We start from the raw sequence: 14,337 nt of genomic DNA on the forward strand, positions 1-14,337 counted from the left end.
AGAGTTTTTCCCTGGGCCAGCCACCCCTCAGCTGTGTCACTGGGGAGCGGCCATCAAGACATCTTCTGGGAATTCCTTTCCATCCTGGTAGCTGCAGTCGCTCCAGTCTGTACATCCTGAGGTCCGAGGTCCTCCCCATGCCCAGAAGTCACCCATCGGAGACCTGTTTGGGGAACAAGCAGGCACGCTTCCATGTGAGAGGACCAGCCTAAAGATAGCCATGGGCCACTCCATTGTTCTTTTTTTGGGGGGGAGCTTTAGAAATGGCGACAAGTTCCATCACTTTTCTGGACTTCATTTTCTCATCCATAGTAAATGGACTGGGGGTGATGACTCTGGCTCTCAGAGCCTCTGGGTCTTTCCAGCTCTCTCTGCACATGGCGCACCCTCTGTGTGCACCGCGTCTCCCTGCACCTTCCCCCCGGGAACGGTCCTGCTCCTCCTACCCAACCCGGGCACCAAAGATGCACAGGGAGTTTGGAAGGAAGGGAAGAAAACTGCACGCCCCGATCTTGAGGCCGCTGGGGGTTGTCAAGCAGAAGAGCTTGGAGGACCTGAAGGGCAGGCAGTATACAAATTGAACAGTTGTTAGCCACTTTGATGTAGAGGATGGCATCTTCACTTCTCTCTCCAATTTTTTCCCCCAGATGGATGATTCGGGGGGAATTTTCTGCAGACAGCTAATCCCATTCAGAAATTCTTCTTTGCTTCGATCATGGCCCTTCTTCACCTGGATGTACTGCCCATTTCCAGCCCTAGTCAGCTCTCACAATTGTAAATTTTAATTTCAGCTTGGCAGACAGGGAACCCTGGACTATAAAATGTCCAGTGATGTGTCCAAGATCCCACAATCAGTGGGTTGGGAGAGCCAGAATTACTGGGGTCTCATTTATATACAGGGAAATGCACAGATCAGTTTTGATAAATTCATGCACCTGGTGAGCCCACACCCCCCATCCAGTGAACCAGAATTCAAGTCACTCTCTTGGCCACAAATGTGAGATTATGGAAAGCACAGAACCTGATGGGATTTCAGCTCCCATGAAGAAGACCTTCACATTCCCTGCTGTCCCCATTCCCTGAACTGGCATACGACATTGGTCCCTTGCCTTTCCTCTCTTGTCCCATTCCCAGGGCCTGTGTCTTTCTTTGAGATGGACTTCAGATTTCTACCTGGTGTAGACGGGGTTATCTAGGAAACCAGAAATAACTGCAGATTCCAGGCTGTGCAGATTGGGTGATCTTCAGCCACTTCTTTAGAGCCGCATACTACTGACCTTCTCTGCTTTCCCCCCACTCTCTTGCCCTCAGGTCACTGGAAGCATCCCTACAGGGCCCAGTTTGCTTTCAGGTCCCCAGCTGAAGCAGATCTGACCCTCCGGCTTAACTTACCAGGAGGCGGTGGCTGGTAGCTGCAGATGCTGGGTGACACGGGGACGGAGGAGTCTGTGTTTGGGAATGTGTGTGACAAGCGGAGGAGAAACGCCTCTGAGAAGCTTCTGTTTGACTCATCTTTGTCTTCCAGGAACTGGAGGAGGTGTGCATTTCACACGCTCACGTCCATTCCACCTTAAGCATTTGCCTTTTTTTTTTTTTTTTTTTTTACGCTCATTGTTTCCTTCCCTCCCACTGTCATTCAGAGTAAGTGCAGCTGCAAGCAGGCACTTGGGGTTACCTCTCTGAAGGGACTGCTTATCTGCCATCTGTATCTGTGGAGTGAGAGCACTTGTGTCTACGTCAGCAAAGCTGGGGAATCATGAGACCCCTTGTCTCTTAGGATCTCTATCTGATTGCCTTGCCTGACTCTGAAAATCCAAGACTCCTGACTTGCCTTCAGTGCTCCTTTCACAACTAGCTGCCCGTCTTTGTTGAAATCTGTGCTCCTCGGTCCCGGTGCCTCTGTGGGTCAGCTCCCGGACTCCCAGCGTTTCTAAAGAGGTAGGAGGCAGGCTCGGAGGGAACAGAGTCGCGCAGTAATGTGATGGAGAAAATGCACGCCAGGCTGTTGGCAGGGCTGGGGCTGGGGGTGGAGGAGGAGGAGCTGATGGGAGGGGACAAGGGCTGAGGGAGGGGAACAGGAGAGAAATGACTCAGTACTTCTGTGCTGGGCCGTGAGCATGTGCTTCGGTGCGAATCGCTAAGTCCTACCGAGCTTGCAGAAGCGAGCATTCGCGATCCGGGCTTCTCAGTGTCCCCCTTCCTGTTCTTTGTGACTGATCTCAACCTGGGGTCTGATCAACTGGTAGGGGAGAATCAAGAGCAGAAGAGGAGGTAGGGGTGTGCAGAACCCCTACTAACTGGCTGTTTGGACAGACAGCCGTTTCGATGTCTCCGCTAGCACTTCAGCTGCGTCTGTCATTCCCTTTAGAGCAATTGCAGAGCATCGTCTGCGGCCTCCTGTTTTCAGGGGATACCTGCCTTTTGGATCTTTGGGCCTTTTCAGGTTCTTGCAGAGCTGCCTTTACTGTCCCAGTCTGGATGCGTCCCTTCTTCCCTCCTCAGCTCCAGCCTGTTTCTTTACCATTGACAAGGCCCCCACCACCTCACGGCCTCCAAGCTGCAGGTTGCCGGATTCATCCTTAAGTCCTCTTACCGAATCCTTCCCCAGACCCCTTAGATGTTTGCTTCACAGCATCTTTCTTTCTTTCTTTCCCTCCCATGGCCAACACCGTGGCCCCGCTCTGGCCATTGGCAGCCTGGGCCATTGTAAAAGCTGCCTAATGTTCTTGTCACCGCTAGCCTACGTGCGCACGCGCAGTGTCCCCACAGAAAGCTCAAGTCTTTAAGATTCTCCTTTAATTATGCTAATCTGCTGTTCACACGTCTCCAACTGCTCCCTGCCGCTTATTGGATAAAGCCCAGACTTCTCTGTGTGGGATTCAGACTTCTCCGAAATCTGGCCTCCTTCCTCCCTATCACATTCTCTTCGTCTCTGCCTCTCTTACACAAACCCCACTCTGGGGCCAAGAGCGCAGGCAGCGTGGGCTGCCCTCAGAGCCCCCCAGGCTGCTGTCACGGTCTCCCCTCTCCCCCAGAGGCCAGCTCCCTTCTTTTTTTTTTTTTAAAGATTTTATTTATTTATTCGACAGAGATAGAGACAGCCAGCGAGAGAGGGAACACAAGCAGGGGGAGTGGGAGAGGAAGAAGCAGGCTCATAGAGGAGGAGCCTGATGCGGGGCTCGATCCCACAACGCCGGGATCACGCCCTGAGCCGAAGGCAGACGCTTAACCGCTGTGCCACCCAGGCGCCCCGCCAGCTCCCTTCTTATCCACCTGCCCAAACTCCCCCCACCCTCCAGAGTTGAACACAACCCCTTTCCCATAAGGCCGGCTGGCGGTCCCCTGACTGTGCCGGCTGCCCTCTGGGGCCTCTGGTGGCACTCCCCGCAGGGACTCTGCTTGACTCCCCGCGTACCCTGCTTCCAGCTGCTACTGGGACTCTCAGCTCCTCGGCTGCATCACAAGCCCCCAGCGTGGAGCCCCGAGGTGTGGCGTTTCCCGCCCAGCCCCTGGCCCGGCGCAGCACGCTCACGGGCCTGCACAAGTCCTTTCTGAGGGATCGCGGTGTACTGCTCGAGTGAGGCTCAGCTGTAAGTGACCCCAGACTGAGGATGGAGCAAGCGTTTTGTTTGGGGTCATTAGCCAACCAGCCTCTGACCAGGGCGGCGTGCAGAGCTCCAGGCTCCGTGCAGCAAGGGGCTCTCCCCGCACCCACTCCCCCATCGGAGGGGCGTGCTGAGGGGCTGGCAGGAAGGATGCCCTTCCTTCTTAGTTCGGAGTTTCACTCCCGTTGCCAAGAACCAGAGTCCTGGCTTTGCCTCCATCTGATTCCAGCTCCCTCCTGGACGAGGCTCTTCTTTGTGCTTGATCCTGGCTGCCGATTTGACTGGCCTGCCGCTTCAGGTCTGTGCGCGGAAGGGCGCCCACGGGGACATCTGCCAGGTCCTCCCCCACCTGGGACTTCTGCCTCAGAGTAGTAATTGAAGAGATGGGAGCGCTCGGTTTCCAACTGCCCTCATGCCTGTGGGGCCAAACCCAGCAAGAAACTTCAACCGTGACAGCCAAAATGGGGGAGATTGGGGGGCAGAAAAAAATCCCCTTGGTAAAAACGTAGAAGGTCCTCTGAAAACACTGTAAAATTCTGGCCAAAGGATTCAGATACGTTCAGACCCACTTCTACTCCAAGAGCACTCTGTAAGAGTGGATAGCTAGCAAATCTGAACCCGGTGCCTGCTTACTACGAACACAGTGGCATTCTCCAAGTCCTCACAGGCTTTCGGCCAGCTCAGGAGAAAACTGCAGTGTAAACACATGTGGGGGAGTGGAATAAGGAGGGCGTTCTATGACCAGTGATTGTACCAAAGCTGAATGCAAAGCAAGGAAGAAAGTTCTACAAATATGGCTGAAGTCAACAGATTGCTGGCCACACCTTGGAAGCCTTTGTGCTACATTGACCTTGAGAGTGAAGGTGTTTGTTGTAACAGGATTTGCTCTGTACCCTCCCCACTCCAACCCCCCCCCCCCGGCAAAGTTTTTTCATCTTGTCGAGGGGGAGACTTAACAGAATTCTCTTCTGTCATCTACCAGAATTATCTACTAGAGGCATAGGCATGTCATTTTGACTTTTCTTTCTGATTTAACTCAGGCATCTTCATGCAGAGGTTCATGAGGGATGTTGAGATATCAATTTTATCTTGGGAAAACATGGAGGCCACTGATATTGGTGGGTCCCCAGAGTCCAGCTGTTGATTTGTAGGCCTTCTTTTCTTTTCTTCTTCTTTTTAAAAAAGATTTATTTATATATCAGAGAGAGAGAGAGAGCGCACAAGTAGGGGGAGCGGCAGGCAGAGGGAAAAGCAAGCTCCCCACTGAGCAGGGAGCCTGATACAGGACTGGATCCCCGGACCCTGGGATCATGACCTGAGCTGAAGGCAGATGCTTAACCAACTGAGCCATCCAGGCGTCCCTAAGTAATCCCAGTGTTAGAAAGGACCTCAGAGCTCCGGAGTTCCAACTTTCCACAAGGTAAAGGAATGCCCGGTTCCGTAATGGGTGATTATCTAGCCCTGTTTGACCCCTCTCAGCAGTGGGGGTTTCACTTCGAGCTGTCTATTCGGCTGCCTCTAATTACTAAGACGGACTTCCTTTTTAAACATGAACAGGCAGCTCACAAGAGAGGCAATACAAATGAAAACCGGTTCAATATCCCTGGTAATTAAAGCAAGGCAAATTAAAACAATGAGATGTTCTTCCCCTAACAGATTGGCAAAGATTTTCTCAAAGGTTCGTACTCAGTGGAGACGAAGATTTGAGGAAATGGGCCAACACTTGTTATGTGTTAAAAGCCTTTAAATCCATATATCCTTCGATTTGGCAATGCTGTTTCTAGTGCTTTCTCTTAAGAAATGATCCTGTTTGTGTGGTGGGCCTTTAGCTGTAAGGATACTCCTAGTGGTGATGCTTCTAGTGAAGCCTGAGGAGTAGCCGAGTCTCTAACGACTGGGGCTTGGTGAAGTCAGTAGTGCGACATCCTAAGCATTTCTTAGACATTGTGTATTCATGAGCTCACTTGAACCCTCACAATACTACTACGAAGTAGGCTGTTAGTTTGGCAATTTTACAGATCAGATGAGCCATGACGAAGTCAGGTAACTTCAGTAAGACGATCTAGATGGCTAATAGTGGAGGCAGGATGTCCACCTGGGTGGTCGATCTCTCCGGAGCCCACACGTTCTTAACCCGTATGCTCCACTGCCTCCGGAGCAGACATGTGAAGTAGCAAATACGTGTTTAGTGGAACGTGGAACTCTACCCCATTTCTGCTTAAAATACCAAAGCCTTCCTGAATATATGTGACATGACTTTTACAATTGAAATTTTTTAAAAATTTTGTATTATGTTATGTTAGTCACCATACAGTACATCATTAGTTTTTGATGTAGTGTTCCGTGATTCATTGTTTGCATATAACACCCAAGTGCTCCGTGCAATATGTGCCCTCCTTACTACCCATCACCGGCGGCCTGTCCCAATCCCCCACCCCTCTCCCCTCTGAAACCCTCAGTTTGTTTCCCAGAGTCCGTAGTCTCTTGTGGTTCAGTCCCCCTTCTGTTTACCCCCCTTCATTCTTCCCTTTCTTCTCCTACCGATCTCCCTGCTATTCCTTATGTTCCATAAATGAGTGAAACCATATGATAATTGTCTTTCTCTGCTTGACTTATTTCACTTAGCATTATCTCCTCCAGTCCCGTCCATGTTGCTGCAAATGTTGGGTAATCGTTCTTTCTGATGGCTGATTAATATTCCATAGTATATATGGACCACAACTTCTTAATCCAGTCATCTGTTGAAGGGCATCTCGGTTCCTTCCACAATTTAGCTATTGTGGACAATGCTGCAATGAACATTGGGGTGCATATGGCCCTTCTCTTCACTACGTCTATATGTTTGGGGTAAATACCCAGTAGTGCAATGGCTGGATCATAGGGTAGCTCAATTTTTAACTTTTTAAGGGACCTCCACACGGTTTTCCAGAGTGGCTATACCAGCTTGCATTCCCACCAGCAGTTTAAGAGGGTTCCCCTTACTCCACATCCTTTCCAACATTTGTTGTTTCTTGCCTTTTAAATTTTTGCCATTCTAACTGGTGTAAGGTGGTATCTCAATGTGGTTTTGATTTGGATTTCCGTGATGGAAAATCATTTTTTCTTTTTTTTGTATTTAGCCAAACTCTGATTTTCTGTACATTTACCCATTTTAAAACTCATTCATTTACCAAATTTTCCTTGAGCTCTTCCAACAAGCCAGGCATGGTGATAGCTCTTCTAGATCCGCAGGGTCAAAAAGTGGCCAGGCCTAGTTGGTATAGAACTTCTGTGCCAGGGGGGAGACCTGTGAGAAATAAGTTAACAGACGTCAAGGGCTGCCATTTATTGATGCCAACTGTGTGCATGTGGCATTAACCCTCAAGGTCGCCCAGTCAGAAGGCAGTGGGGCTAGGATTCATCTCTGGCAGGGGCTGCCTAGCCTAAGCTTCTTACTTCTCCAGCTTCTCCTGCTCTTTGTAGTCCAGACACATAGGCCTTTCTTGCCTTAGGACCTTTGCATTTGACATCCTTTCTGCACAGAACACTCACTCTCCCCTTAGATCTTGGCATGGTGGCCTCTCATCGTGCAGCTCAGAGAGGCCTTCGCCGAGCTCCCAGTCTAGGGTTGCCTGTCCCATCACCTCCATGGTCATTCTTGATCACTTCTGTCATATCACCTTGTTTTATTTTCTTTGTGGCCATTATCACTATCTAACATTATCTGACATTGTTTCACCTGCTGGATTGTAAGCTCTGTGGAAAACATAGCCCTTATCCTTTGGTTCACTCCACTGTCCCTGGTACCTAACAGTCCCCAGCACATAATGGGTGCTACTGCAGATAGGGGGAAATGAATCAATGCAGGTGTGATGAGCACATCGCCGAGAAGTCTCACTCCAAAGTGAGACACCCATGTGGGAGGCCGTGGAAGGTGAGATGATCCACTGGGGGGCTGGAAGAAAATAAGACGGACAGATGGACACATAGATACAGGTGGGCACACATGCCTATGTCATCCTTTCTATTTTTATGAATAACAGAGTGTGAATATTTACAGATAAATATACTCATATGCAGGTATACTCAAATGTTTGCTGCTAGGGCACATTACCAAAAAACTTTGGGGTCATTGGCCTAGAGGGAGAGACATATGAGGAAACAGGCCATTCCAATGTGGTGTCATCAATGCTCTCAACAGAGTGAGCACAGAATGCCATCAAAGCATATAGAAGGTCATCTAACCTGCTATGGGGGTTGGATAATGATGAAAACTTAACATTTGTTTCTTATTGTTTTGTTAGTATTAGTAATTATTGTTTTTAGAACCATCCAAAAATACACAAGCTTTTATTTTTAGACCATTAGAGCAACGTAAGTGACCATAGCCCTTATGGTAATTTTCCTAATAAATGGTGAAAGAGAGAGCACTTCAAATTTCACAGTTGACTAGTTAGAGAGGTTAATTTCTGAAGAGTTCAGATACGGCTGTTAATGACCTGTGGGTAAATATCCGACTTGTCCTTGCTTTCTGAGCTGCAAAATTAATCTGAGAAATAGAAAAATAAGCATGTCTTTAACATTGGTCTTCTAGCTAGAGAAGCCATGGGGCACAGAGGTGGAGGAACCTGGGCTCTGGAGTCTGGTGAACTTGGGCTTGAGTCTCACTCTTGCCTCTTTCTTGCTGCCTGACTTGGAGCAAGCCCCTTTGGATCCCTCATCTACGAAATGGGCAAACGAATACCTGCCTCGGGGCCAGCATGTTGGAAAGATGAAACAGAACAAGGAACATGAAAGGCCCAGCTCTCGGGGCCTGGTGGGTCTTGTTGAACGTCAGTCCCTCCCGAGGTCCTCTGTTTAGAGAGAAAACCCCATGTGGTTGGAAAGCGCGTAAGCAGACATCCTTCAGAATACCATCAAGAACGTGCTTTTTCTTCTTTGTACTTGATTAAACGGAGTCATGCTCGAACAGATCCTTCTTTAAGTCCTTTACATTGATTTCCTGTAGACCACAGCCATCCTTCCTGAGGTGGTGTTGACCCTTGACATTTTGCCGGTGATACTCTCAGGCTGTAACCCTCCTTTCCTTCCTGGGCTCAGGAGCGAACGACGCTGCAGCTGGATGTCTGTACTCCGAATAACTCTTGTCTTGGGAGCACCGAGGGTTGCATTTGGGTTGTAGCAGAGTAAACAGAGAAGCCGGGACCTTGGCCTGGGAACCTCCCACGTCCCAGGAGTGAGGCCTCTCGTGGAGCTGGGGAGGAGGGGCGGGTGGCCTGTCTGGGAGGAGGAATTGGACGGGGAAGGCGGAGCGCAGCAGACTCCTTGGCGTGCACTGCAGAAGGATTCCCTGAAGGGCTGCACAGAGAAGAAATGTGCTGTGTGCTTGGCAGGCCAGAAACCACAGAGAACCTGGCAATGCTTTTTGAGGGTTTGGGAGCAGAAAAGCAGACTCCCTAGGTGGTTATTTATAGAGCCGGCAGCAGTAATGATCAGTTAGGAAAAATAAATTATAACTCAGTTGAACCTGAAATAACTTTTCTTTTGCAACCCCAGGCATTCCACACAGGCTGCTCGCACACCACTCCCTCCTCATAGTGTTCCTGGAGGCCGAGGGTCCATGCCAGGCTTGTTTGTGCCCTCCCCGAAGCTTCTGAGCACCCCACAAGGCAGCAGGCAGAGAGACAGAGAGAGAGTTTCTGGCTAGAAACAAAGAATTCTGGCCAGATGACTCCTTTCCTTCTCCCCTGTACCCCTCATGGCAAAGCCATCCCTTCTCTCCTCCCTCAGCACGGCTGTGACATGCAGCAGAAGGTGGGCCTTGCTGGGAATGCGGACTCCGAGGCGCGCCGAGCCTCCGCTTTCGCACGCTGTGTTCACATGAGTGTGCGCGCATCGGCTTGTTTTCGGCGGCTGTGCTTTGGCTGCAGCGGGAGCTTCTTAGCATAGCGCCTTCCGAGAAGCCGGTTGCCGACTCTGGGTTCACAAGGCCCCCGGTGTTTCATCCCCCCTCAGCCGGCAAGCAAGACCACCGTGCTGTTCACACTGACAGCTTGGCAGTGGGGTCACTGTGAGCTGCCCGACCTGCCGCTTGGCATCTTGACGCATGGGCATCCGTCCTGGTTCCCCTCTCCCACCCATCTGTTCCTTCTTTTCTCATCATTCATTCGTTCGTTCGGTTGCTTTTCAACCAGCAAGCGTTTACTGAGTATCGACGAGGCAGAAATAAACCTGGAGATTACACACTGGAGGCACTCGAGCCAGTCTGGCCTGCAGATGCATTGTATTTGGCTCACGGCGTGGTGTCTTAAATTTGAATTTGCTGCTGACACAGAAAGATGGGGTGATTTCACATGAGAACGCTGATACCAGGCTTCTCCCCCAGAATCTAAAGTTCTGGCAATATCAGCTCACATTTCCATGTGCTAGTATTTTCCATACGGGCAGCTGCCTCCTTTAGGTGGGGCTGGCCCCTGTGATTCAGTACTGAGACTTCCAGTTGTCTGGTTGCCACCAAGACAACCACCATCGAGGTCCCATACACGAGCTGTTTCACCCATTTATGTGACCTGCATGGCCCCTTATGCATTTGAATCTGTGACCCCTGGTGCAGACCCTAATCTGAGGGACTTTATGGTCCGTAGAAGAGACGGACAGGGGATTTAAGTCCCAGAAGAGCACCATGAGAGCAATGTACTTGGGGAGCATGGGGAGGAAGAGATTGATATTGACGAAAAGTCAGGTCTTCATGGAGAAGGTGAGTTTGGAACCAGGTGTTTAAAAGGCAGTGAGAACATGCCACGATGAAGCTGTGAAGGGCACCATGGACGAAGAGCTTAGTCTGTATAGAAGCTCAGAGTGGGGAACAAGCAGGGAAGTCCAGTGCGACAGGGTGAGGAACCTGAGCAGAGTTGGGGGTGAGGCTGTTCTCTCTTCAGTGGGATGCCACGTAGCCAGCTCTGCCCCACCCCAAGCCAGAGACCAGGGGGCCCTTCACACCCACTTCCAGCTAGCGGATCCTCCAGTGTCTGCCCCAGAGAGCAGGGTGGTCCTGTGAACAAGTCCCAGACCTGTCTGCCAAGATGTACCTTGAATAGCAGAGTCCTGCTGTCCCTCCCCACCCTATCCCAGAACCCCAGGTGAGTAGGAGGGCAGAAGGAGAAGGAGAGGATAAAACAGATCTGTCTCCACCCTCAGAAGGCAACAGGTGGCCCTGAGCACCAGCCCAGTGAGGGGACAGGCTGAATAAGTCTCTGTGGTCCCCCTCCCTCTCTAGCATCTTTCTCTCTGCCTCCCTTGAAAGCCAGCAATCCTCAACACATGAATTCCCCCGGTCCTCTCCCTGGCACGCTCACATTTTCATTATCATTTATAGGCTGGTATCTCCCCAACTGGCATCGTCAGCCAACCCAGAACTGAGGGGAGGTGGGGGGGGGAGGGGGGATCTTGTAGCTTCTGGACGATTCACCTTGGAGCGTTCATAAGTACCTCAAACGCTCCCAGCTTCCATCCCTTTCATACCTGGAACTCCCTTTCCTGCCCCCTCTCCACATTGTAATCCTTCCGTTCATTAAGCCCTTTGAAACACGGTGATGTCCCCCGGAAGCTTTCCAGATTCAAGCGACTACCAGCACCGATCACCTCCTACCATTGCCGGAAATGAAAGAACTGGCCTGGGATCCAGACGCCCTGATCAGTACAGCATTTAGGAGCCAGGAGAGAACTCAGCTCCTGAAGATGACCTAGTACAGCGCCTCACCTTGGTCCCCACGTGCCCCAGCCTGTGTGTCTCTTTTCTGGCAGCGAACAGAGCCGTTCACGGTGGTTGTGATGAATTCTGTGTCCCCAGACAGAGCGGATGCCGCTCAGAGCAGGGACTGGCTGCTGTGCTTGGACTTTCCCCAAAGGTGGTGTGCCGCTGCGTGAAGACGGTGCCCGGTTGTGTGTGGCTAGTAGCCTTACCCGACGGAATTGAACTCTTGGTAGAAGGGATGAGAAGTGACTCTTCGCGTGCAGACCTGTCGTTAAGGTTATCACTTCACGAAGAGTGGAGTCAGTGTCCAGTGTAGCCCCGAGTGACTGGGTCAGGGGAGGGGACGTCTGTACCATCAAGGCAGCCTTTGGCCAAGAGCCTCTTTGCCTGGAGCATTAAAATTGGGTGAATGGGAAACTGGGTAATGCAGGGTTGGTCCGGAGGCCTGTGGGGGAAAGGGAGGAGTGTAGCCCCACCCCCAACCCCCTGTTGGGACCTCAGGAAGCCGGAGCCTGGTGATAAGACGGAACCTTGGCTTCTCTGAAGTCCCCATCTCTGGGACTCTGGGTTGTCCAGAGAATTTTGGCCTGCAGTTGAGGGATTTCGGCCAGTTTTCTACCACTTGCCCTGGTTCGGTTCCACGGGTGGTTTTCCCCATGGTCTTCTGTGGCTTCCTTCTGCCTGCGCCATCTGTGGCTGTCGCGCTGGCCGTGACACTGCGGGCGGCTCTGAGTGGCCAGTGTCAGTGCCCCAGGGCTGCTGCTACCGGCCTGGGGCCTTCCACTCAGCAGCCTGGGAGCTGGGCGGAGTGGGTAGAATTAAGACAGGCAGCAGAGCGGACTGGGTGGAGACACACATCCTGAGAAACGTCACAGATCTGGATCCCCCCCCCCCAGAGATGACATGGTCTTATTATTAATAATTCAATAGCAAGTTATAGTCTTTTACTGTTTAGAGAGTTTCCATAGTGCTAACTTCCTTGATGCACACAGGTACCCTATGCCTAGAGTATTTCACCATCCCCATTTTACAGATGAGGAAGCTGAGGCTCAGAGAGATTTAAATGACTTGTCTAGGGTTTGAAACCAAATCTCTTGACTCTAAACATCACATCATTACACTGTAGAATTTGCCCCTTGCATCCTATAACCAGGTAGACCTGACTGACCAACACCTTCTCTGTGTGAAAGGGCACAGAGCTGGGGAGAGATTCGGCACCATCCTCAATCCCTGAAACTTCCTGTCTACTCTCTCCTGTCAATGAGAATGTCAGCCTAAGGGTTCATTTTTTCTTTCCACATTGCGTTAAAGCATATGGAGTCCAACTCCTACCATTGAAAGGGTGAGAAATTGGTAGGAAAGTCTTGAATTCCTACTTTGGGAACCATGTTGGAAGAAGATGCTCTGTTTCAGTCTTTGGTACGTCCATTTATTCATCCACCAGGTGTGTGTAGAGAGCCTGCTACATGCCAGGTACTGTTCTAGATGCTGGAGTTACGGTGGTGAACAAGACAGGCCAAGTCCTGTCCTCTTGGAGCTCACGTCCTGAAGCTGGGTGGTTATGAACACGTAAATGACGAGCAGAGTGTTTCAGGTGGCGCTATACAGAAAATGCGGAAGGGTGATGGGGCAGAAAGTACCTGGCGGACGCAGGGAGTGAGATCCGCTTGGGTCCGTGCTCATAAGAGACTCTTGACGAGGAAGCACACAACCTAAGGTGTGGGTGACAGAAGGAGCCTGACGTGAGAAAACCAGGGGCAACAGTTTTCCAGGAAGAGGGACCAGGAGGGCAAAGGTCCAAGTGGAAACTCAGAAGGAGATTTTAAGGAAATAATATTCACGATGGCGTTCGATGACGTGGAATGTCCTCACTGCGGTTCGGCAACACCGTGTCTGGTGGGAGGACTTATCCTGGGAACCTACACACGTGTAATGGGATTTCTGCAAGAAAACCAGATCTGAGTTCTAGGCAGTGGATTCACAGTTGAACTTGGAGAATCAGGAACCACTTCCATCACAGGCTTACTGAGAACTGACCATGGCATAGAACGAGTGGTTTGGCACGAAGGACGGACAGGAAGAAAATGCCTACATTCGCCGATGGCAGAAACTCTTCAGCCTTGTGACTCTCATGATGGCAAAAGTCAGGAGGTTTTCTAAGGTTCCATAGTTATGATTTTAAATAGTGCTGTTGGGGTTTCTAGTCTGCATTCTGCTATTGATTATCTTTTCTTCATCGTTTTTTGGAAGTCACCTAACCTCCCTAGACTTGGTGCTGTTGCGTTAAGTGAGTGAGTGAGAGCAGCTGGGTTCTAGGGAGCGTCTTGTTCTCTCTCTGTGAATGCCTTCAAGCGCTTGCGTTCATCAACAGCGGGTTGTCTTTGTGTTGCAGCCTTTTCTGTGCCTCTGCGTTGGGTGAGGTATGAGTGCTAAGTGGAAGTGAGTCATTCGGAACAGTAGCGGCTCCTTCACGTGAGAGGTGCTGCTGAGAACCCCTCTTGGCGTAGACCAGTTGTTCCTGAAGTACGGTCTCCAGGCCGGCACCAGCAGCAGCACCTGGCAACTTGTTAGAAGTGCCAATTCTCAGCCTCTCCCCCAGAAACGTTGGGGATGTCACCGAAAAATCCACGTTACAACAAGGCCTCCAGGTGACTTTGCACACTGAAGTTTGAGAACCACTGGTGTAGAGTGTGCTTTAAGATTTGGGGACTACCAGTGATGGCTTCTTGTATTTCAGTCATTCTTGTGGTCACAAGAAATGGTTATATTTGTAAGATGTGTAGCCAGCGTGGCTCGGCGAGCAGTCCCGTGGCTGCAGAGCAGAAGGAAAACTCCTGGCCCATGCTGGGATCGGGCCCCAGCTCATCATGTCCCCGTCCACTACCCCAGGGGAGCAGCTTGGAGGAGAGCATTAGCAAGGGGGCGCACTCATCTGAGAGGAAGCCTCGAGGGAGGCCACCCCTGGATGTGCTTCGGCCGAGGCTGGTTTGAGTAGAGCAG

The 14,337-nt window shown here is 50.9% G+C and overlaps 1 protein-coding gene across 18 annotated transcripts in view; it reads left to right on the forward strand.

Moving 5' to 3' along the window:
* HIVEP3 (HIVEP zinc finger 3) overlaps positions 1-14,337 on the forward strand; it is a 450,052-nt gene that overhangs the window by 140,664 nt on the left and 295,051 nt on the right. Inside the window, exon 1 of one of the 18 annotated variants that reach the window (XR_005834192.1) lies at positions 1,428-1,938. The exons of the other annotated variants lie outside the window; for them this stretch is intronic. The gene's annotated coding sequence lies outside the window, so the exon portion shown is untranslated. Of the gene's footprint in view, positions 1-1,427; positions 1,939-14,337 lie in introns of those variants that run through there. 18 annotated transcript variants of the gene reach the window in all.

Source organism: Ursus maritimus, unplaced genomic scaffold, assembly GCF_017311325.1.
Source record: "Ursus maritimus isolate PB19 unplaced genomic scaffold, ASM1731132v1 scaffold_12, whole genome shotgun sequence".
NCBI classification, from domain to species: domain Eukaryota; kingdom Metazoa; phylum Chordata; class Mammalia; order Carnivora; family Ursidae; genus Ursus; species Ursus maritimus.